At 42.1% G+C, this 25,404-nt stretch overlaps 1 non-coding gene across 1 annotated transcript; it reads right to left on the reverse strand.

Annotated features, from left to right (window-relative positions):
- Positions 1 to 6,983: 6,983 nt before the first annotated feature.
- Positions 6,984 to 7,105, reverse strand: LOC123392092. Its single transcript, XR_006606753.1, has one exon. It is a non-coding gene; the product is annotated as a small nucleolar RNA SNORA26 (small nucleolar RNA).
- Between the last annotated feature and the right edge of the window lie 18,299 nt (positions 7,106 to 25,404).

Genomic DNA, 25,404 nt, shown 5'->3' on the forward strand with positions numbered 1-25,404 from the left:
ATTAGATTCTAGCAATGCTCTGGTGCAGGTGTGAGCCAGGAGTAGGTGGATGGTTTGGGGCAGCACGGGGTGGAGTGGGGTAGGGAAGTCGGGGAGGGGGAGTGGTAAAGTAAGGGGTGAGGGTCAGCAGAGCTGGCACTTGACCAGATGAGTGTAATGGAGGGAAAGAAGGTAAGAGAAAAGAATGTGAGTAATATTGAATTTTATCATAAGCTAAGATTTGTTGACTGAGAAAATCATCCATACTTTCCTTAACAATTACTTTTATTACACGTTTACCTACAGTTGTTATTACTATATAGTATGTATTTTTTTTAATATTGAGTGGGCATTCTCTTAATCTTTGATTTTTGCAGATCTCTAGGTTTGAAAATCACAGTCTACAAAATTGTTGCAAAGTAATAATGCAACTGTTCCCCCTGAAGTATTTCTTTGCAGGAGTACTGACTTCTGTTTTGATGGCTACATGTAAATACTCTATCTTCTATAAAGTCGCAATGTAATGATCAGAATAGAAAGTATTTGTTCCCCCATAGTCCATCTACATAACATTAGAATTGAGTAAGGAACTGACTTTCTTTCCTTTAAGTAATGTAAGTGGTTTTCTTGATCACTTCCATTTTGTACTTAGATTATCTAGATCCAGTGATGCATCAACTTTTAAAGAGGTATTGATATACCTATACATTTATGGTTTATATATACCTATATGTATATGATAAAATAGTTTATTGTTTCAGGAAAAAATATATAGGTTGATATGAAAAGCTGAGATTTAGGAACAAATGGTCAGGAAAGATTCTTGAGGCATCTTTGGCACAAAAAGGTGGTTTTATTATAGCACAGGGACAGGATCTCTGGACAGAAAGTGCTGCACGGGGTTGTGAGGAGTGGCTGATTATATACTTTCAAGATGGAGGGGGGCTGGGGATGGTGTAGGTCTCTAGAATTTGGAAGCAAGGTTTCTAGGACCTTGACAGACTAGCTGTTGTTAGAAAAAGATCGTTTATTACTATCCAGTAAAACCTTAGTCATGAGACTCTTCAGATGTATATCAGTGGGCCATATGCTTGGAGAATGTTTGGAGGGTAGACATAAAGAAGTTTCTAAAGGGATTTTTTTACAGGATCTTGGAGGTCAGGTTAATGTCAAACTAAGTTTACCTTTTACTTCAAGCAAAGTATTAATATTGAACAGCTAAGCTCCTTGGAGAAGGTCACTCTGCCTGTCTCAATTGCTGATCAATGGGTTGTAAATTTTAAGGATTTTTAATTTTTTTCTATATTTCTTTTGCCTTTGTTCTCCACATCATAAATGTGTTGGGGAAATCAATTTGAACTAATTTATTTTACCATGTCTAGACACAGAAATATAGATACTGGTATATACATGGGTTCATGTACACAGATCCTAGTAGCCGTGGCAATGAGCACATTTTGTGCCCTGATTTTGGTCTCTAAATAACATTATCAGCAAAAGGAACCATGGTTTCTTAGAAAATGACTGGTTCTAAGGCTGTGCAGGAAACATATAAGATGAAGCTAGAGCATCGTGATGTTCCAGAACAGAAGTGTTTATCTCAAAACACAGGATGGGCTTATGTCAAAAGGATGTAGGAACCTACTTTGAAGAGCACTCAGGGGCCAAAGTTGGGACAATTTGAGCACTAGGAGAAATGATTGGTATTGCATTACAGCTAAAGAATAATGTGGATATCTATGAGTCCATACTGATAAAAATGACTGAAATAACTCTGCCATACAGTAGAATTTAAAGTAATAAATGTAGAAATAGAAAATCACCATTGAAAGACCATGGTAATAATTGCAACAGAGGAAAGATCTACTATTGAACGCTACAATTTTGTGAGATAAACTTTAAGGAGAAACAGGACATTTGCATAATACTTCAACTTGGATGTTTTCCATTCATTATAACAAAACTTCTAAAATGGTACAATTTGCAAACAAAGCATTTAAAAACAATGTTTTTTGGAGAGCCATCCTAATCCTATTTGTAGGTTAAGATGTTCAAATCACTCACTGTTGTTAACAATCATTCAAAGGATTACACTTAATCCTAAAAGACTTGATTACAATGGCCCTTGATTTGTAGTATCTTTCATTGAGTCTCAGCAAATGTTGATAAATAATCCAGCAAATTGCTAAATCTTAAGCTAGCTAATAAATAATAAACTTCTTTCCCAACCAAGGTATTGTGTTCTATTGAATAATGACAGATATTTTTCTGATAAGTTTCAAATATAAAAAATGTCTTTGTGTCTATCATTAGTAGCTTGAAACTATTTTTCCAGGACTTTCCATCCCCTACAAACTTTACATATGGAGGCAGAAAACCTTCTTATCCTTTAACCCAATATTGTAGGGTTTAACATATTTCAAAACCACTCCTGCTGTTTGATAAGATTTCATCTGCCCAATGACATCTCCTAACACTCCAACAACTGCACTTTTATTTCAGTTTTCCTCATAACTTTATTCCTACTCAACACTGTGGAATTAATGGGCTCAATAAATACAAGTGTGTAGTATTTGTGAGGTTTCTGATATACCTGAATACTTGAAAGGAAACAAAGCAAGCCAGGACAAGAACTCCCAAGTCTAGTAATCATCTTTATTCAAAAGTTTTCAAATTTAAATCTGACAAGAGTTAATGCAAAAGTTCAAATCTGCCAGAGGTTCACATTAGCTATATGTGCACCCCCACTTACATGGAGCTAAGAAATGCCCATGGTCAACTGTGAGGGCTTGACCTGCATTCGTTCATCTTTACCGCAACCCTCTTCACTGTGATTCAACAAACACACCTGTCTTTGTGGAGCTTAAAGTCTAGCAGGGAACAGACAACAAGCACACAACAGATAATCTAGTTTTGTCTTAAACCTCCTTAGCAGTGACCAGGAGCACTGAATCCAAGGGTCTGTGGCCATCAGCCTTCTCCTAAAATGAAATAAACAAAACTCATTTTTATAGCCAAAAAAGAGGGGTAAGCAGTATTGGCTCGACCCACCCTTTCCTGTTTATATCCATTTTATGGAAGAAAATGGACGTGATTATGAATCTAGATTTCATTTCCTAACACTTTCCCTCAATGGTTTTGCACTTCTGCCCCTCTAATATAGCATCCTACATGCATCATCTACCATACTATCCACATACTATGCTTGACACCGAAAGCTATGTGCTTACTTTAACGGTGTCTCCGGTTTCAATGCCAAGAGTTCAGCTGCATTTTTTTTAAACATACACAGAAAAGCAAGTGGTTAGGACTTCTGCCCATAATATGGGTTATATTCTGTGCATAATAAAACCACCCAGGTTTTATTATGCTCTGTACCACTGGACTAGTCTGTTCCTTCAATCTTTTGACATTACTATGAGCAATAATCCTACCTCTAAGGATGTACCCCAAATTACTGGATTATTTTTGCATTATTTTTGCATGACTTCAGAGAACAATTTTCTCTAGGTTGTCAGTTTGTGAAAATGTTCATCAGGCTGTTTATATTCAACTTTTAAAAAAGAGGTGGGACTCTCACTGCCTGTGCCCCTTAATATAATCCCTTCCATTAGCTTCTGGCTCATCTATCCTTCCTGAGCGGTCTACTTGCAAAACTGAGAAACTACACATATGGAGACATATACATGTTATTTCTGCTGCTTTATGAAAGGCAGCACACCAGACACCCTGTTCTGCATCTTGCTCTTATTTTTGGTAATGATACCCTTTGAGTTTATTCACCTGCCAAGTGGGGGAGGATTCAACAGAAAAATGGAAGGACTTCACCATGGGCTGGGGTAGATGATGTGTTCAATACAATGAAATGCTGCCTTGTCCCTAAAATCCTCCTCCCTGGGGCTGCCCACGGGAGACCAGAAGGCTACCCCTCACACCAGATACACTTCCCTGTGAGACTGGAGGTTAAATGTACACAGATCAGGAGAGCACACCAAACCCTTCCAGCGTCAACAGTTTATAGCTTTCTCCTGCAGGGAAGTAAAGAGAGCCTTCAGTTCTTAAACATACCAGATTTTAGATCCAAGTGGCTAGAGACCTGTGAGTGCACAGAATAATAGGAGGCAAGTTTATTATATGGGTATGTGGGAGTAGGCCATCCAGGGCAGCTGTCGGAACAGTCAGGCATAAGCTTTTATCTACCAGCTTAATGGGATAGTGGACAGGGTATCAGTTGCAAAGTAGGGAAGGAGCACATAGGACTTATTTACACAGTTCTTCAGGTGTCCTGATACCAAGTCAGGCTCCTCCTTTACAAAAGGCCCCCCCCGGAGAGGGGCTTAAGACAGCTGAATTCTCAGGAAGGCCTGCTTTACTCATCAAAGAGAAGTTTAAAGTAGGCCTCTTTCCACAGCTGCTGTTTATTCAGATGTTCTCGGTTTAAAGTGGTCTTTATGCCCTCCTGGTGGGACTAACGCCACCAAGCGCCCCCCCCCCCCCAGTTCCTTGTTTGAAACCTGACATGAGCAAGCAGCCCAGTGGACTGCCGTGAAGAGGAGGCTTAGGCTGGAACTTGGAAAGTAAGAGATCCATGAGCAAAAACACAGATCAGGGCAAGAATAAAAAAGCAAAGCACAAATCCAAACACATGGCTCCAAGGGCCACTGAACCGTTTCTCACGCCTGAGAAAATATCAGTCCAATTAAATCATAATTTGCTTGTTGGATGTAGACTGTTGACATGTTCCTTCACGTGCTTCAGATGAAACGGGACTTCTTCTGAGTTATGCTCACGAGGGGCAGCATCGTTTGCCAGTGATCGTACGTGCTTCTTGTTGAGCAGCTGGTAGATCCAGATGGTGATTCTGGAGTGCAGAGAGCAAACTGCTAGCTCCTGGTGGGTGCGCTTCCAAGGGCTACACTGTGGCAGTGAGTTCTTGTTGTGTGACTTTGGAAATGTTTAGGATTGTTTCTTCTAGACAGGAAGTTCCCAAACTTGGAGAAAGGGTCCTTATTGAATTGGTGTTGTGAAAAATGGGTGGACTGTCTATGAGGTCTGGTTGGGTGATCTACGTGGTGCTACTTTATTAAGGTGACTGCGTGTGTGATTTGGCTAGGACTTACAATAGGGTACCAGGTGACGGAAGGCGCCAGATGGCCAAGTCCACATGGCCTGACCATTTAGGTGGGAATTCCTTATATACCTCATTACCACCTAAGATAACAACACCAGGGTTGTTGTCCATGGACAAGGTCAGAGTGAACATGTGACCCACCGGGCTGGCATGTGGTGCCCAGCATGGCCTTCGTCATTACTTATGTAGGCATATGCACATGTCCACTTACATGTTCCTCTCTCAGCCTGTAGGAGCAAAAGAGATTGCAAATATCTGGTATAAAAGATCTTAGGTTTGGTTTTAGCAGCCGTAGAGATGGATGTCTTTACCTAACAGGTCATTCCAGAATTTGGGGCCACCCATATATAGTCTTGGGTATTGGGCAGAGCAACCAAGGGAAAAGCCAAGCTATTCCATGTCTCACATGTGTGGCCTGCAAACTAGGAATATTGTCCAGTGGCCAGGCAAACATTTGCATCATAATAATCAGTCCTGGGCTCATTTACAACATCTGTAGGTCTGAAGGTGCCATCTGTGGAATCAAACCAGCGTGTCTAATTACAGTACTGTTTTGGTATGTTACCTAGGAAGGGTCCAGTGTGATTTTTATTTTCAATACAAAGAGGAAAATTTCCCTCCAAAAGCTTCATCTGAGTATATGATAGGCCTTGAGCCTCTAAGTTTCCTAATGCCAAGTAGAGTCATTTTATCCTCTTGTTTATGGATACGGTTCCCTTTTATACATCCACTATAAAGAATGGTTCCACCAGGTACTTGCGTGGGCAGGAACAAAAACTAGTTCAGTTCTTGTGCATTATACAGATGTTGATAAAACCAGCGATCAGATAAATTAGCTAAGGTGAAGGGGTTTGGAAGAGTGGTGGGAGTGGGTGATGGGGCTGTGCTAGAATTATTGAAAAAGCACCAAGGGTTAGCTGAAGCAAGACTCTGTTTGAAAGGAAGCCCATAGTGGAGGGACAGAGGGAGAATAGTTTAAGACAAGCAACCTCCAGCCAATCTTTCTATAAAAAAAGAGGAAGGGTTTTTTGTTTTTTGTTTTCTAAAGATCTCTAGGTCAGAGAACTTTCCAGGTCAGGGAGAAAGGCTTCAAGGGAAGATAAATGAAGAGAACATTCTTGATTCAAGATCTTGGACAAAGCTGCTTATTTCATAGTGTCATCTGCTTCTGGAGTCTGAGTAGGCTCTGGAAGTCCTCAATTTGAGGTCATTCAGAGGGATAGCCTTCTAAATGTTACCAGCATGATGATCTGGAGCTAGCTTGGGTGTGTCTCATGGGAATCCTGGAAGATTTTAATTTTGATGACAGCGTAGATGGTTAACAGCATTTCCTAAAGTCTGTCCCAGTGAGCTGATAATACAAGTTTTCTTCTAAAAACTTTGGTGTATACTCCATCTCCTGGTAGAAAGGTATGGCGAGGCTTGTTAGTAAGTGAAGACCATGTTTTTTTTCACCTGTTGATGATATGCTCCAACAGTATGTAACTAGTCTACTTACTCAATTGTTCACTCAAGGCCCCATATGCTCACCCAGTCCAGGAATGGAAAGTTTATACATGTCAGCAGGCATGGGGTGACCAAAAAAGCATTTCAAAATGGGTCAGTTTTCAGTATTCTGGATCTGGTGTTTCTACCAGGTGAAGTCTGTCTCCAGAGGCTTTATGACCTTTGTCACCCAGGGCTTTCCGACGTTCTCAATCTATAGTTTTTATGTCATTCTAGTAGGTTGTTCCTGCCTTCGTGATAAATGCCAACACTTCCACTGAATGTACCATCAATGCTAAGGTTAAGTTTGATTTCATCACTTGTGCTCCGAGCCCTGTTAAAATATCACCTGGGTGCTTGAACCGAAAGAAAATTTTCCCTCTGGTTCAGCCGTGACTCCAAACAGGATCCAAAGAGGAGGTCTACGATCTCTTCCCTGGGTTTTATGGAGACTTACTTTACCCTTCTGTGTTAGCCTCTTAAGGCACTACGTCAGCCTTAAAAGGGCACAGGGAAGGGCCGGTGGGTTTTCTACAGGGTTCTCTAGGATCCCTGCACTCCTCTCCTCTATCCCCTGGATCTCAGCGCTTTCTTGAAGAGTCCGAAAACCCACCGGAAGCAGCTGCTGTGCTGGGGGAGCCCGGGAACGCGCATTCCCCCAATCCGAAGGGCCAATCTGGGGTCCACTGAACCGAACACGTGGGTACCCCGGTCGCCACAGGCCACGTGCTCCGGGCCTGGGTCCTGGCATTTCTCTCCAGGACGCGGACCTACCTGCGCGTAGAGCCCAGCCCACGCAGCCTGGCACACGTCGGCGACGAACTCTCCGGTCCCGGTCCCCGAGTCGGGCCGGGCTCCCGCAGGCGCAGGCGGGCCGGCCCCGAACCCGCTTCGAGGTGGCCTCGGCGGCGCCCTGGGGGAGCAAAGCGCGAGGTTGTTAGGGCGGCGCCCTCGGGCGCGGGGAAGCCTGCGGGAGGCTCCGCGCTCGCCTGTGCCTCGCGTGGCCCCGGGAATGACTGCGCCGCCCGTCCCCCGGGCCTCGGAGGAGACTGCTCTACCCCTCCGTTCTGGCCGCCGGGAGCAGCGGAGCTCGGGGCGGGCAAAGCTCGAGGGGACGCGGGGCGAGCGCAGCCCCAGCCGGGCGACCTCCCCGCCACAGGGGACCTGAGAGCTGAGCCACACTCACCGCCCCAGTAGGCGAGACGAAAAGGTTAGCGACAACCGACCCCGCCAAGACCCTGCCAGCTGCGCGGGGCTGCAAAGCGGTTTGGGAGGGTGGCCCATCCCCGGGAAGGGGGCGGGGCGGGGTCAGGGGGCGGGGCGAGCAGCCGTCCTTGGGAAGGCAGGGGCGGGGCGTCGAGGAGAGCAGCCAATCGTTGGGAAGGCAGGGGGCGGGGCGGCTGGGAGAGCAACCAATCCTTGGGAAGGGGTGGGAGGGGGCGGGACCGGCCATTGGCCCCGAAGGTCTCAGCGCCAGGGACCTTTGGCTCCTGCTTTGGCGGGAAGACGAGTCCAGTGGAGCAGGCCATCATTTTCGGAGCCTGAGGGGCCCAGCGGGATAATGGCGTCCCTCAGGACTCTCTTGGATCTGGTTCTTTCAGGCCAACGTCCCGTCCTCGGGGACTCTACTGGCGAGCCTTTCACGGTTACCTCCCCCGCTCAGCACCTGGGGCACCGCTCTGGGTCTTCCACCTCCTAAAATCCCGAGCTGTTCTTTCCCATGCCACAGGTCTGTTCGCATTTGAGTACCTACTATGTGCCATGCGACTTTCTAATCCTCGGGTGGATGAAACCGAGGCCTTAGTCTGACAGTCTAGTGGAGGAGAAAAATCAAGACGTAAGTAAACCAGTATGTCTCATGCTAAGGAGAAAAATGTCAGTATTTATTATAACTTGAAAAACTGAAGATCGCAAAAAGTCATTCCTGTGAATAGTCATCCTCTGCCTCTAAGAAACAAACAGAAATCATAACTGGTGGCAGTGGGCTCTTTTGGAAATATATTTCACTGTGGAAGTGACTAAATAGGATAAAAGGCTTTTTAAGGAGTGATGCTTGGTTGGCATCCTGCACACAGGTAGGGTCCTATTTTGGTCCATATTTGATAACGCAGAGGAAACCAAGATGGACAAGGCCCATTGCCCTGGAGCACACAATTCTAGTAGAAGTCACTAGTGAGAGGAAACTTATGGAGAAGATTAACTGTGGTGGCAATGGGAAGGGGGTCTTCAAACCCTTCAGCTTCCCAGCCCCGGAATGGGCCTGTAGTAATGGCTTAACCACTAGTCATACTGCTCCGTGGGTTGGCTCACCGCCCCATTTCTCGTTATGTTTATTTCATTGAAATCTCTTTTATTCTCTCTCTTTTTTAAGCTGAAATTTACATTTTATTTTTCCCAAGCTATTTAAACCTAATAAAATATGTGTATCTTCATATTATAGTTAAGGTCAGAGGTGAGAAGAACAGGGATTATGAAATAAAGTGGAAAGAGAAATGCTCAATCATTGGGAGTCATAGCCTTATATGTTTATAGAACCTGTACGTATTGAGAAAGTAACATATGCCAAACACTGTGATAGACCTGGAGGGATATAGATAGTGAGGGGGGGAAAAGCCCCAAACATGGACCTTGCCCTGGTGGAAACTTCAGTCTAGTGGGTAAAACAGACATGAATACAAGAATCACATCAAAAATGCAAAATTAATGCTTAAGAAGAGTTACAATGGAGATCAAAGACTCAGCTTTCTGTTGAAGCAGAAAACTGAAGACGAGTTTATGGGGAGAAGGAGAAAACCCTGGGGTATAGTTCCATGAAGAGGGGAATGCATGTACAGAGCGGGTATTATAGGAAGGAGCTCCGTGCTTTCATGGAAATGCAGGAAGGTTGCTGTGATTTTTGCACAAAAACCAATGGGTAGGGCATGGAGAGAGACACAGGATAAGGCATGATATATAGTAGACTACAGTGTGTGTGTGGGGGGGAGTTGTGGCTGGAGATGCTGGTCATTGACAGACCTTGCCAGGCCTTGAAGACCATGTTAAACATGCCCATAAGTGATGCTTATTGATGACATGGTATATAAATGCATGCCAATAAAATGTTGCTGTTTGCAAGGCTGGCATGTATCAGCCCAGTGTGTTAAAGATACAAAGTGTTCGCCTTTATTGAGCAGTTACTACCTGTTCTGTGCTTACATTGCTCTATGGAGATGATCTCATTTAATTTTTTCAGCTACCCACTGGGTCCAGTAGGCATGATGAAATTCCTCATTTTGCCCCTGAAGATCCACGTATTGCTAAAGTTTTGTGAGAACTATTCTACTCCCAGTCCAGGCATATGGCTGGCTGGTGGACATATTAGGGTTTCTAAGCACATTGCAACACTGTAGCAGCACTGACTCAAGTTCCATCCCAGCACTTGTACAAACTTAGGGAAGGAAACTGAAGTCATAGCTGCAGTGGCCAGATGGTGGACACAGGATGGCAGCACGGAATTCTCAATTTCTGCAACTTTGAGGGTGCTTTTCCTTCACAGTGATTACAATATTTAATTTAGAACCCTTTGAAATCCAGAATCCTATTAAGGCAGCCATATTCGAAGGCCCATGTTGACCAGCTGACCCTAAGCAACAGTGCTTGCTGTCTTTTACTGGTTGATTATATTAGATTTTAAATATTGTTTTTTCTTAAAAGAATTCTTTAAAATGATTACATGCCTCCTATTATGCTTAGTATCCAATGTAGTCTATGAAATTACTGTATGAATGATATTTGGTGGGTCAGTTAAATGAATAAACATAAGGTATCCAGTTGAAAGCACAGCCTAAATGAGCCATTTAATTCTATTAAGGAAAATTGAGTGAAGAGGTAGACCCGCTTCTTCTGCAGCACAATTTTAATGAGGCTGCTTGAGCTGAGTCCTGTTCTATATCAAAAAAGGAACATGAATGCGTTCAGGTTCTATTTCTGGCTCTACCACAGGCTTTGCTATTATACCCAGGGCAAGATGAAACCTGTTAACTTTTTTTTTCATTTGCAAAATGTAGACAGTGCTTTTAGCCTTTTTCACGGGAGTGGCAGAACTAATGAGCACCGCAAATGACCCTGACCTGTTTTGTAACTACAAATGCATTTTTATTGCCATATTTTCACAAAAAATGAAAATCTGCTAGCTCTTTCTTGTCCTGAAGAGTTGATACTAAGCTAAAACTTTAAAATCTGGAATATGTGCTTTATCAGCTGCTCCTCAACATTCCAGTTTCCAAATTTAAACAAAACGAGAATAACATAAATCTTGCAAGTGATAATCAAAACAGTAGAAAGGAAGTAAAAGAGTTGTCTTGTAAATGGAGGTCTATTTGTTTTTTCAAAGTTACACTCTTTATTTTCATTAAGATAGGGGTCGGTTCAAGATGTTGGAGGAGTAGGGGACCCTAGTTTTTCTGGTCCCAGGAATTCAGCTAGACAGCTATTAAATCATTCTAAACACCTGCAAACTCAACTGCAGACCTAAGAAAAGGATAGCTGCACTTCTACAAATAGAAAAGTGACCTCTTTCTGCAAGGTAGGAGGTGCAGAGAAATCAATCCCAGGTGATATATGGGAAGATAAAGGGCGGGGGGAGGGAGGCTCTGCAAGAGAGCCAGAAAGTGATATAGCAGTGGAGTGCAAAATCCGACCTTGTAGAAGTCTGATCTGGTGAGGATGTCCATGTCTGAAAGATGCTCTGGTAGTGAAGTAGGGCAGAATCCTAGGTGGGACAGGGTGGTCTCAGGATCCCCCAGGGTACCTGAGTGTGGCAGAGCTCCCAGGCGTCAGAGCTGGGAAGCCAACTAAAATCAGTGAGCTCGGGAGTGGGCTCCCAGCTCAGGGTTGCCATATACGACCACTCTCTGAGCAGGGCCCCAGCAAGCAGAAGAACTGGGGAAACCCCCCTTCCTCCCCTTGAGGAGTGGCTTTGGGGACTCTAAATGGGGTCGCTTGCCTGATATACAAATGCTTGGTCACAGGCTGGGTGGGCACGGAGTGCAGATGGAGACCAGGGAGACAGGTGTAATGGACACTTTTCCCTGAGGGGGCCCTGAGGAGTGGGGCCCTGAGCACTCAGCTCTGGGGCCAGAGATTGGGAGGCCTCCGTTTTTCCTTCTCATCCTCTAAAGCTGTGAGGAAAGTCTTCAGGGAACAAAACCTATAGAGAACAATCCCAAGAGCAGATTAATTAACCTGGCCTCTGGCAAGGGCATTGTAGTTCTGCCTGGGGCAAAGACACATGAGAATCAGAGCAACCGTCTCCTCCCCCAGAAGATCAGCAAGAATATCCAACCAAATTCACCAGGTCACATAGAACTGAACAACTTCAGTGCTAGGGGAAGATAGTACATAGAATTCATGGGTTTCCCCCCCATGGTTCTTTAGTTTTTCAATTTTAATTTTTTTCTCTTTCCTTTTTAACCAGTTTCTTACTTTATCAACTCTTTTTTAAAAATATATTTTTTTAATTTTCATTTTTACACTTACATTGTACCTTTCATTGTATTTAATTTATTTTTTGAATATATGTAAGTTTTCCTTTCTTTACAATTTTGGGATGCAGTTTCCTCTAACAAACAGACCAAAATACACACAGAATCTAGTGCATTGCTCTGTTCTCTTCACCTGTCTCATTACATTCTCTCTTTGTCTCTCTTTTTCTTATTATTCTTTTTTCTTTCATTATTAAAGTCTTTTTAAATTTTCATCTTCACAGTTACATTCTATCCTTTCCATGTAAATACATAAATATATATGTGTGTGTATAAAGCTTTTCTTTCTTTACAATTTTTGGGTGTAGTTTCTTCTAACAAGCAGACCAAAATATACCCAGGATATAGTGTATTGATCTGTTCTGCTCACCTGTCTGATTATATTCTCTCTCTTTTTCTTCAGCTTTTTTTTTTCTTTTTTTCAGTTTTGGACCTCTTCTGATTTGTTTTGTGTATATTGTTCTGGGGTCATTGTTGCCATTTTAGTATTTCTTTCTCTTGTTCATCTTTCCTTCTCTGAATACAATGACAAGATGGAAAAAATCACCTCAAAAAAGAGAACAAAAAGGATTATTAACTGCTAGGGACATAACCAGTATGGATATAAGTAAGATGTCAGAACTAGAGTTCAGAATAATGATTATAAAGATATCAGCTGGGCTTGAAAAAAAATAGAAGACACTAGAGAATTCCTTTCTGGAGAAATAAAAAAACTAAAATCAAATCAAGGCAAAATAAAAGAGGCTATTAGTGAGATGCAATTAAAAAAAATGGAGGTTATAACTGCTGGGATACATGATGCAGAGAGAGAATTAATGATATAGAAGACCGAGTGATGGAGAATAAAGAAGCTGAGAAAAAGAGAGATAAAGAATTATTGGATCACAAGGGGACAATTCAAGAGATAAGTGATTCTATAAAGCAAAGTAATATTAGACTAATTGGGATCACAGAATAAGAGGAGAGAGAGAGAGGCAGAAGGTATATTGGAGCAAATTATAGCTGGGAACTTCTCTAATCTGGGAAAGGAAAAAAGGCATTCAAGTCCAGGAGGCATAGAGAACCCCCCTCAAAATAAATAAAAATAGGTTAACACACTGACATAGAATAGTGACCTTAGAGACAAAGAGAAAATCCTGAAAACAGCTCAGAACAAGAGGTCTGTAACCTACAAGGATAGAAACACTAGATTGGCAGAAGACTTGTGCACAGAGACCTGGCCAGCCAAAAAGGGCTGGCATGATGTATTCAGGGTGCTAAATGAGAAAAATATGTAGCCAACAATACTTTATCCTGAAAGGATGTAATTCAAAATAGGAGAGATAAAAACCTTCCAGGACAAACAGAAATCAAAAGAATTTGTGATCACTAAACCAGCTCTGGAAAATATATTAAAGGGGATCCTCTAAGCAAAGAGAGAGTTCAAAAGTAACAGACCAAATAGGAACAGAGACAATATACAGAAACAGTGACTTTATAGGTAATACAATGACACTAACTTCATATCTTTCAATAGTTACTCTTATGTAAATGGGCTAAATGCCCCAATAAAAAAGATACAGGGTATCAGATTGGATAAAAAAGCAAGACCCATTGATATGCTGTCTATAAGAGAATGATTTTAGAACCAAGGACACCTCCAGACTGAAAGTGAGGGGGTGGGAAACCATTTACCATGCCAATGGACATCAAAAACAAAACAAAACAAAAAACTAGGGTGGCAATCTTTATATGAGACAAATTAGATTTTTAATCAAAGACTCTAACTAGAGATGAGAAAAGACACTATATCATAAATAAGGGTCTATTCAACAAGGAGATCTAACAATTATAAATATTAATGCCCCTAGCATGAGGACAGCCATTTATATAAACTAATTCATAGCAAAATTAAAGAAACACAAGATAATATACAATAATAGTAGGAGACTTTAACACCCCACTCATTGCAGTGGATAGACGACCTAAGCAGCAGATCAACAAAGGAAACAAGGGCTTTGAATGACATGTTGGACCAGATGGACTTCACAGATATAATCAAAAACATTTCATCCTAGGGGCACTTTGGTCACTCAGTTGGTTAAGTGTCTGCCTTCAGCTCCAGTCATGATCCCAGAGTACTGGAATCAAGTCCCTCATTGGGCTCCCTGCTCAGCAGGGTGTTTGCTTCTCCCTCTGCCTCCCAACCCCCAGCTTGCACTCTCTTTATCTCCAAAATAAATAAATAAATAAATAATAATAAAATCTTAAAAAAAAAAAAAAAGAACATTCCATCTTAAAGCAATAGAATACACATTCTTCTATAGTGCACATGGAACATTCTCCAGAATAGACTCACATTCTGGGTCATAAACAAGGTCTCAACCAGTACCAAAAGATTGGGATCATTCTTTGCATATTTTCAGACCAGAGTGCTTTGAAAGTTGAACTAAATCATAAGAGTAAATTTGGAAAGAATTCAGATACATGGAAGCTAAAAAGCAGCCTACTAAAGAATGAATGGTCAACCAGGATATTAGAGAAAAATTTAAAAAGTTCACAGAAACAGAAGATAACAAAAACACAACTATTCAAAACCTCTGGGATGCAGCAAAGGTGGTCCTAAGAGGGAAGTATATAGCAATACAAACCTTTCTTAAGAAACAAGGAAGGTCTTAAATACACAACCTAACTTTATACCTAAAGAAGCTGGAGAATGAATTGCAAATAGAGCCTAAACCCAGCAGGAGAAGAGAAATAATAATGAACAGAGCATAATTCAATGAGAAAGAAACCAAAAGAACAGTAGAACAGATCAATGAAACTAGGAACTGGTTCTTTGAGAGAATTAATAAGACTGATAAACCCCTGGTCAAATTTATCAGAAAGAAAAGAGAAAGGATCCAAATAAAGAAAATCATAAGTTCAAGAGAAGATATCACAACCAACATTGTAGAAATACAATTATAAGAGCATTTTACGAGCAACTACATGCCAACAAATTAGGCAATCTGGAAGAAATGGATGTATTCCTAGAGATGTATAAACTACCAAAACCGGGGTCCTGGATGGTTCAATTAGTTAAGCATCTGTCTTCAACTCAGATCATGATCCCAGGGTACTGGGATTAAGCCCCACATTAGACTCATTGCTCGGTGGGGGGGCCTGCTTCTCCCTCTCCCTCTGCCATTCCCCTTAATTGTGTTTTCTCTCTATGTCAATTATATAAATAAAATCTTTAAAAAAAAAAAACTACTAAAACAAACAGGAAGAAGTAGAAAACCTGAAGAGATCCATAACCAGCAAAGAAATTGAAGCAGTACTCAGAAGTCTCCCAACAAACAAGAGTCCAGGGCTAGAAGGCTTCCAGGGGAATTTGACCAAACAATTAAAGAAGAAATATTACCTATTCTTCTGAAGTTGTTTAAAAAAATAGAAGTGGAAGGGAAACTTCCAAACTCATTCTATGAAGCTGGTATTACCTTGATCCCAAACCAGACAAACACCCCACCAGAAAGGAGAATTACAGACCAATATCCCTGATCAACACGGATGCCAAAATTCTCATCAAGATACTAGATAATAGGATCTAACAGTACATTAAAAAGATTCTTCACCACAACCAAGTGGGATTTATTCCTGGGCTATAAGCATGGTTCAACATCCACAAATCAGTAAATGTGACACATTACATTAATAAAAGAAAGGACAAGAAACATACAATTCTCTTAATAGATGCATAAAAAGCACTTGACAAGTACAGCATCCTTTCTTGATTAAACTCTTCGCAGTGTAGGGATAGATATAACATACCTTAATATCATAAAAGCCATATTCAAAAAGCTCACAGTGAAAATCATTCTCTTTGGGGAAAAGCTAAGTACTTTCCCCATAAGATCAGGAACAAAGCAGGGATGTTCACTATCACCACTGTTGTTAAACATAGTACTAGAAGTCCTAGCCTCAGCAATCAGACAACAAAAAGAAATAAAAGATATGTAAATCAACAAAGAAGTCAAACTCTCACTCTTTGCAGATGGCATGATACTCTATGGGGAACACCCAAAAGACCCCATGCCACATTTTCTAGAACTCATACAGGAATTCAGCAATGTGGCAGGGTATAAAATCAATGCACAGAAATCAGTTGCATTTCTATACACTAACAATGAGACAGAAAAAAGAAAAGATTAAGGCATCGATTCCATTTACAATTGCACTAAAAAAAAAAACAAGATCCCTAGGATAAACCTAAGCAAAGAGGCTAAAGATTTGTAGTCAGAAAATTATAGAACACTCATGAAAGAATTTGAGGAAGACACAAAGAAATGGAAAAACGTTCAATGCTCATGGATTGGAAGGACAAATACTGGTAAAATATCTATGCTACCTAAAGCAATCTATATATTCAATGCAATCCCTATCAAAACAACAGCAACTTTTTTCACAGAGCTGGAACAAACAGTCTTAAAATTTGTATGGAACCAGAAAAGAGGGATGCCTGGGTGGCTTAGTCAGTTGAGTGTCTGCCTTCAACTCAGGTCATGATCCCAGGGTCCTGGGATCAAGTCTCACATTGGGTTCCTTGCTCGGCAGGGAGCCTGCTTCTCTGCCTGCTGCTTCCCCTGCTTGTACCCACTTGCATGCACACTCCTTCCTTCTCTCTCTCTCTCTCTCTCTCTAACAAATAAATAAATAAGGTCTTTAAAAATAAAAAAGGAAAAGAATCAGAAAAGACCCCAAATAACCAAAGGAATATTGAAAAAGAAAACCAAAGATGGTGGCATCACAATTCCAGACTTCAAACTCTGTTACAAAGCTGGTACTCGGGCACAACAAATTCTTTCAAGACACGTCTCCAAAGGCAAAGGAAACAAAAGCAAAAACGAACTTTTGGGACTTCATCAAGATCAAAAGCTTCTGTACAGCAAAGGAAATAATCAAAACAAAGAGGCTACCCACGGAATGGGAGAAGATATTCGCAAATAATACTGTAGAGGAAGGGCTGATATCCAGGATCTATAAATAACTCCTTAATCTCAACATCCAAGAAACAGACAATTATGTCAAAAAATGGGCAGAAGACATGAAGAGACACTTCTCCGAAGAAGACAAACAAATGGCTAACAGACATGAAAAAATGTTCATCATCATTAGCCATCAAGGAAATTCAAATCAAAACCATAATGAGATACCACCTTTCACCAGTTATAACAACCAAAATTAACAGGACAGGAAACAAGAAGTGTTGGAGAGGATGTGGAGAAAGGGGAACCCTCTCACACTGTTGGTGGGAATGCAAGTTGGTGCAGCCACTTTGGAAAACAGTGTGGAGATTCCTCAAAAAATTAAAAATAGATTTACCCTATGACCCTGCAATTGTACTACTGGGTATTTACCCAAAGATACGATGTAGTGAAAAGAAGGATCATATGTACCTCAATGTGCATAGCAACAATGTCCACAATCACCAAACTGCAGAGAGAGCCAAGGTGACCTCAAACAGATGAATGGGTAAGGAAGATATGGTCCTTATATACAATGGAATATTACTCAGCCATCAGAAAGGATGAATACCCAACTTTTGCATCAACATGGACAGGACTGGAGAAGATTATGCTGAGTGAAATAAGTCAAACAGAGAGAGCCAATTATCATATGGTTTCACTTACTTGTGGAGCATAAGGAATAACATAGAGGACATTGGGAGAAGGAAAGAAAAAGCAAATTGGGGGAAATCAGAGAAGGAGCCGAACTATGAGAGACTGTGGAGTCTGAGAAACAAACTGAGGGTTTTAAAGGGGAGAAGGGTGGGGGGTTGGGTGAGCCTGGTGGGTATTAAGAAGGACATGTATTGCATGGAGCACAGGATGTGGTGCATAAACAATGAATCTTGGAACACTGAAAAAATAAAATTAAATTAGAAAAAAAAAAGACAATATGGTAGCAAAAAAAGATACATAAATCAATGGAACAGAAAAGAGAGCCAGAAATGGACCCTCAACTCTATGGTCAACTAATTTTTGACAAAGAATACCCAATGGAAAGAAGACAGTCACTTCAAAAAATGGTGTTGGGAAAATTGGACAGCCACATGCAGAAGAATGAAACTGTACCATTTCCTTATATCCCCCCAAAATATACTCAAAATGGATGAGAGACCTAAATGTAAAACAGGAATCCATCAAAATCCTTGAGGAGAACACAGGCAGAAACCTCTGTGACCTCAGCCATAGCAAATTTTTGCTACATATGTCTCCAAAGGCAAGGGAAACAAAGGCAAAAACAAACTATTGGGAGTTCATCAAGATAGAAAGCTTTTGCACAGTGAAGGAAACAGTCAACAAAACCAAAAGATAACCGACAGAATGGAGGGAGGTATTTGTAAATGTCTTACCAGATAAAAGTTAGTCTCCAAAATCTATAAAGAACTTATCTAATGTAACACCCAAGGAACAAATAATCCAATCAAGAAATGGACAGAAGACATAACAGACATTCCTCCAAAGAAGACCTCCAAATGGCCAAAGAAATGAAAAAATGCTCAATGTCACTCAGCATCAGGGAAATAGAAATCAAAACCTCAAGGAGATATCACCTCACACCGCTCAGAATGGCAAAAATTAACCATTCAGGAAACAACAGATATTGGTGAGGATGGAAAGAAGGGGGAACCCTCCTACACTGTTGGTGGTCATGCAAGCTGGAGCAGCCACTCTGGAAAACAGTATGGAGGTTCCTCAAGAAGTTGAAAATAGAGCTATCCTATGACTCAGCAATTGCACTACTGAAGATTTACCCCAAAGATACAAATGTAGTTATCTGAAGGGGCACCTGATTCCCAATGTTTATAGCAGCGATGTCCAAAATAGCCAAACTATGGAAAGAGCCCAGATGTCCATCAACAGATGAATGGATAAAGAGGTGGTACATATACACAATGGAATACTACTTGGCCATCAAAAAATGAAATCTTGCCATTTGCAATGACGTGGATGGAACTAAAGGGTATTATCCTAAGTGAAGTAAGTCAGTCAGAGAAAGACAATTATCATATGATCTCACTCATATGTGGAATTTAAGGAAACAAGGCAGAGGAACATAGGGGAAGAGAGGAAAAAATGAAACAAGACAAAACCAGAGAGGGAGACAAACCATAAGAGACTCTTAGTCATAGGAAACAAACTGAGGGCTGCTGGAGGGGAGGAGGAGGGAGGGATGGGGTGACTGAGTGATGGACATTGGGGAGGGTATGTGTTGTAATCAGCACTGGGAATTATATAAGACTGATGAATCACAGATGTGTATTCCCGAGGCAAACAATACATTGTATGTTAATTAATTGAATTTAAATTTAAAACTTTTTTTAAAAAGTAAGTTGGCATGTCAGGATGTGCTATCCACATGAGTTTACCGGTGGAGACGTTTGTGATAATATACTTGAGAGTGATTGCTGACCACTCTGAGATTTTTCCGTCCATGTCAGTACTGACGCGGTGGGCCTGGGGTTGATGGTACAAGTAAGAAAACACTCCTACCCTTGGGGATTTTGCAGAGCTCCACCTGGTCAGAAGATTCCTGTATCCATCCTCAGTGACCATTACTGGTCTACACGCTGTGGGAGGGGTCAGTTCACACTGCAGCCATGAGGTCAGACACACATGTGATTTACTTGCTTTTAAAAGACAAAATGTAGGGGCCCCTGGGTGGCTCAGTGGGTTAAAGCCTCTGCCTTCGGCTCAGGCCATGATCTTGGGGTCCTGGGATTGAGCCCCACATCGGGCTCTCTGCTCAGCAGGGAGCCTGCTTCCCCCGCCTCTCTGCCTGCCTCTCTGCCTACAAATAAAATCTCTCTCTGCCTATAAATAAAATCGAAAGAAAGAAAGAAAGAAAGAAAAAAGGAAGAAAGAAAGAAAGAGAGAAAAAAGAAAGGAAGGAAAAATGTAGGTCAGAGTGACAAGGAATGAAATCAATTACTTCAAAATACCGAGCTGGATTGTGGGAAGAGTTCGAGCCCCACTCCTATAGATCCCAGGTTGAGGTATTTCAGGGTGGAGAACGTGCCTGGCTGTCTCTGCTCCCTTCCTCACAATTCCCCAGGAACAAAGGAGCTGCATCTCTCATTGATGAAGAAGGACCTGAGCCAGGGAGAGGCAGCCTCTCTCTACCGCCACGCCTCTGAGCCTGACTTTCAGAGAGCTAGCGTGAATTCTGTTTTCTGCAACTGAAACCGTCTATTTGCTTTGTGCTTTTGGCTGTGTGGATACTGGTGTTTTTTATCTGGGCTCCAGCATGAATTTTAAAGAAGAAATGAAAACAAGCTCTAGTCGTAAAAATTCTTCCCAATCAACTCTCACCTCATTTCAGTAACTCAGAGGAGAATGTGCCCTTTTAATCTGCGCTGGATTTGAGATGAAACTGGAAATGAAACATTTCCTGTCTTTTTCTCTTGCTCACATTCGTCTGTGGCTGTGAAAGCCCAGGGATGGGAAGGGAAAGGTTTTTACATTTGACCATGGTTGCTCTTATTTTAATTACGACTCTGATTATTATCCTTCGACTTAGCATAATAGCTACCATGTCGGTGAAACTCTACACATGTTTTTTGACTAATGAGTTATTAAATTCAGGGTATTTTGATTGGAAATGTTTAAAAACCATTCTAAGGTGTCTCATAATGCACTCAGTCCAATTCCAATAGCATCGGAGATTGCTCGCCGATGATCTTTCTAGGCTGGGGGTGTTATCAAGCTCCTGTTAGGGCTGACACATCATGGAGGCTGTAGATGTGCAGAGCTGAGGAAGCTGTTCGGCATTTGCCCTACAAATGAGGGGGCTGTCACATTAGCCTGGACCTCACATAAACACATCATCAGTAGATATAAAATCCCAGGCAAACCCTTCTGCGTGGGAAGAGTTAGAGAGAATAGAGTCCATCTGGACACTGATTACATGGAAAATAATGTCAGCCCTCCGGGCCTGAAGCTCTAGCCCAGCCCCCATAATGTATTATCATCTGTCACCTTTAGCTGTGTCTAATGCACTCTTTTCTAGTTAAGTGTACTTCCTTTGTCTCCCTGGACTTTTCTTTTTCTTTTTTTTTTTTTTTAAGATTTTATTTATTTATTTGACAGAGATCACAAGTAGGCAGAGAGGCAGGCAGAGAGACAGAGAGGAGGAGGAAGCAGGCTCCCCACTAAGCAGAGAGCCCGACGTGGGGCTCCATCCCAGGACCCTGAGACCATGACCTGAGCCGAAGGCAGAAGCTTTAACCCACTGAGCCACCCAGGCGCCCCTCCCTGGACTTTTCCATATCACATAGTCCCGCTGCACAACCTTGTTCTGGCTGACCGGTCCCCACTGTTCTTTCTCACCTTTCCTAGACTCCTGAGGACACTCATTTTCAACTGTGCATGTGAAGGGTGCTCCGTACTTAATTGGACAACACCGGACACCCACTTACTGTGTTTTGGGCGCCAGACTATGTGTGTGGGATACAAAGATGATCCAAACAGGGCCCTGGCTCCCTAAGAGCTCATAGATGAGGCTGTGGAGTCATGGGGTCGGGGTTGCCCTGGACGCTGCGGGACACCAACAGGAGGGATCCAACCAGCCTGGGAAGTGGGCCAGGAGCAAGGCTTCCTTCCTCAGGTTGCCTTATTCCAGAAGAGGTGTAGGTAGCATCGAGAATGTCAAATAAGCCCCAGACCCCGATCAAAGGCTTTGAGAAACTCAGCATGCGTACTCAGAAGAGCAGGATGGGAAGGAACACTGCCTACAGTACAGAAGATGTCAGGTGCCTAGATTCCTGGGTTAGAGAGAGTACCCTGTCCCTTTGTGATGGAACATTGTTGACACCCGTTTAATATTGGTTTTGGGAGAATCAGGGCTAAGGGGCAAAAGGTGTCCATTTGCTAAATTCTCTTATAATACATCAGGGAAAAATTGTGTGTGTCCTGTAGGTATTTTTACGGCTATTTTACAGGAGGTTTATAGTTTCCTAACACGCTTCCTTCATTATAATGCACATACTTGTATCAACAAGTTGCAGAAAAACCCGATTGACGTTAACCTCAAAGGTGTTGCTGGGAAGACTTTTTTTTTGTTTGGTTGTCTTTGAAGTGAAGATCAGAAGTGATTCTTTGTCACCCACAAAACTTTGATGTTTTCCTGCACTACGGCTCACAGAAACACCAACATACGCAGGCAACAACCCTAATCCATAATTTTATGACCGGGTGAGAAATTTGTTGAGGGAAATGTAATTGGTTATTGCTCAACATGACTTTGAAATGTTCCTGGGGATTCTGGAGGGAAAGCTAGTTCTAGAACAGAAGCATTAATATCCATTAAGAAAGTCTGCATAAAAACCGGTTTAACTGACTACTGATGAGTATATCAAAGTGGCAAAGAAAGGACTTGCTTTAGTACAGCTGGCGTGGGACAGAATTAGGCTGTGAGTCCGACGGCTGGCTATACTGGACAAGGCGGAGGTTAGGGAGCTGGATGGGCTCAGCTTGGAATCCTGGCTCTATTATTTACTAGCTGTGTGCCCTCTAGAGAACTAACTATACCCTCCAGCTTCCTCCTAAACAGAAGGGGAATATTAACCTGTTGTCAGGATTAAGTGCAATTACATAGCCAAGGTGGCTAATATTTCAGTATAGGCTCAAAACTGCAGATATATGGATCTTGAGCAAAATTGTCATTTCTTAAAGGATATGCCTTATCCTAAATGTACTAAATGCCCTACTTGCTCAGGCTTTTTTGGTGTGATATTGGCTTATGTCTTTCCTTAGGCCATAGAAGGTTGAAGATGCCAGACACGACTCATCAAAGGATACAGACGAGACCTGGTAGAGAAGCTGAGGGCCTATTTATTCACACACATAACTACTACGATTCTACATGTTAGATTAACAAAGGCATAGACAACTTCTGGCTCTCTGTTATAAATAGTATCCTATCCCGAATTTAACTTCTCTCTTTGACTTATACATAAAAGGAGGTGAAAGTATGTTCCTCCAATCTCTGGGGAGGTCCCAATGTGCCTTGAAGCCTCAGGAGAACAGAACAGGGGATTGAAAAGGGGAGGAACTGTACGTGGCCCATCAGAACCACCAAATTCATCTTTGCAGCCATCCACGCATCTACCCATGCATCCATCCATCTATGCATCCACTGCCATGTTCAGATGCCTGCCCAGCATCGGAACTACCTTCCTGTTTGGGGAATTCCCTATTGTATGAATCTTGGCCAAGGTAGGACCTGTCTTCCATCATAATAGTTCACATGCTCAAACATACCCTTTCCTCTCCCCTTTAGCACCTAGGACATGGGAATATGCAATAGGCTTAGCCAATGGGGTTCTTCTGCCTAGGATTTTAAGTCTGGAGCAAATCAGCAAAGAGTCAAGGACTCGAAAGAGAGAGAGAGAATGGTATGAGAAATAGCATAAAATATCTACAGATAGCAGTGTCTGTTGGTAGGGTGTCTTCTGTTATGGCATGATTTTGTCTTTGTCCGCTCAACTTCTCCACCCCCACCTTGGAGGTGAATCCTGTCTTGGTTTGCTGATTTCTGGGTCTTTGGCATTTGACATTGAGAGACTGTGTATGAGTGACAGAGCAGGAGACAGGGGAGGCAAGAGAAAAGAGAATAAAGCTTCCAGGAAAGGGAGAAACATCAAGATTCTGAAGCAGTGTAAAAATATATACGAGGAGGAGCCCTGAGACGATAAGGAAGTGTTGCTCTGGTATCTGACTCAGATTCCTGTACTGGCCTTTGATCATACAACTAGTGACTACAATTACTATTATTAGTATTAGTATTAGTATCATTATTATTATGTTATTATTATGTTCAATTAGCCAACATCATTAGTTTTTGATGTGCTGTTCAAGGATTCATTAGTTATTATTACAAGGATTCATTAGTTATTATTACAGTTATTCATTAGTTATTTATACAGTTATTTTTAATTACTTTCTGGTTTCTAGACATTGCTCTTTGAGTGTGTTCAATATTCTGTTTGGCAGGATGAAACCCAGCAGATAGGCTACACTTGATCGACCCCCTCTTTGGGCTTGGGTCATTGACTTGTGACTATTGAGTCTATTTCTTCTTGCCCAGGGGAACTGGCCAGCTCTTGTCACAGGCTGAGGATGAAGCTGACACAGAGGTAGGCAAAGGCGGTTAAGCCACAAGCAGACGGCATCACAGCCATTGAAGTCAGATAATCCTGAATGGGTTTTACCACTAGACTTTCCAGGAAGTGTGCTAATCTATTTCCCTGTGATCTTAGCAAGATGAGATAGGACTTTCTGACTTGTAGTTAAAAGCATTTTTTAAAAAGATTTTATTTATTTGTTTGACAGAGATCACAAGTAGGCATAGAGACAAGCAGGGGGCAGGGGGTGGGGGGGAAGCAGGCTCCCCGCTGAGCAGAGAGCCCGATGCGATCATGAGATCATCACCCAAGCCGAAGGCAGAGGCTTTAACCCACTGAGCCACCCAGGCACCCCTAAAAGCATTTTAAACTGAGATGGCCACAGGGTGGAAAGAAACCCTCAACCTGGAGAATACTTAGTTTACTCTCAGCACGCCTCCCATTGGCTGTGTGACCATAAGCAAGTCACTTCACCATCCTCATCTGAAAAGGGGACACTTTTGAACTAGATCAGTGGTCCTCAGCCGCGGGTGGGTGTGCTCCCGTAATAGATATTTGGGAAAGTGTGGGGCGTTTATCAGGATCACATTAATTGTGGAGATACTATTGATATTTGGCAGGTGAGGAATGGGGGTGCAAAATGTCTACGATGCTTGGGAGGATCCCGTACGACGAGAATTTGTCTCACTCAGATTGCCTCTTGCGTTACTGCTCTAAATGTTCCTCTTACCTCCTGCTTCTCTTATGACTCTGCCATCATTCATTTATTTATCTTATTTTCTGCTTTTTTACTCTTAGAAATTTGCTGGCCTCCTTTTGGCTGTCTAGACAGAGCCAGTATATCAGCGTTTCTCAATTTTGGTCCCAAGGGCAGTATGAAGCACCCTAGGGGAATTGCTAAAAATTCAGATTCATGGTCTCTCTTGAAAACTGCTGAATCAGCATCAAGGTCCCCAGGTGAGGCATATACCGTCTCTAATTTGCTTTACTTGCTGGCTCATCTCGCAAGGCCATACATTGCTGACAATATAAAAGTTTTCTTATAAAACCTACAAATCACAGAAACAGCAAACAGATCGGTGGTTGGCAGAGGTGGTGTTGGGGGGCAGGAAGCTTCCGGTTGTAAGTCCCCAGGCTGT

Source organism: Mustela putorius, unplaced genomic scaffold (genome assembly GCF_011764305.1).
Source record: "Mustela putorius furo isolate JIRA1106 unplaced genomic scaffold, ASM1176430v1.1 tig00000430_pilon_pilon_pilon, whole genome shotgun sequence".
Classification (NCBI taxonomy): domain Eukaryota; kingdom Metazoa; phylum Chordata; class Mammalia; order Carnivora; family Mustelidae; genus Mustela; species Mustela putorius.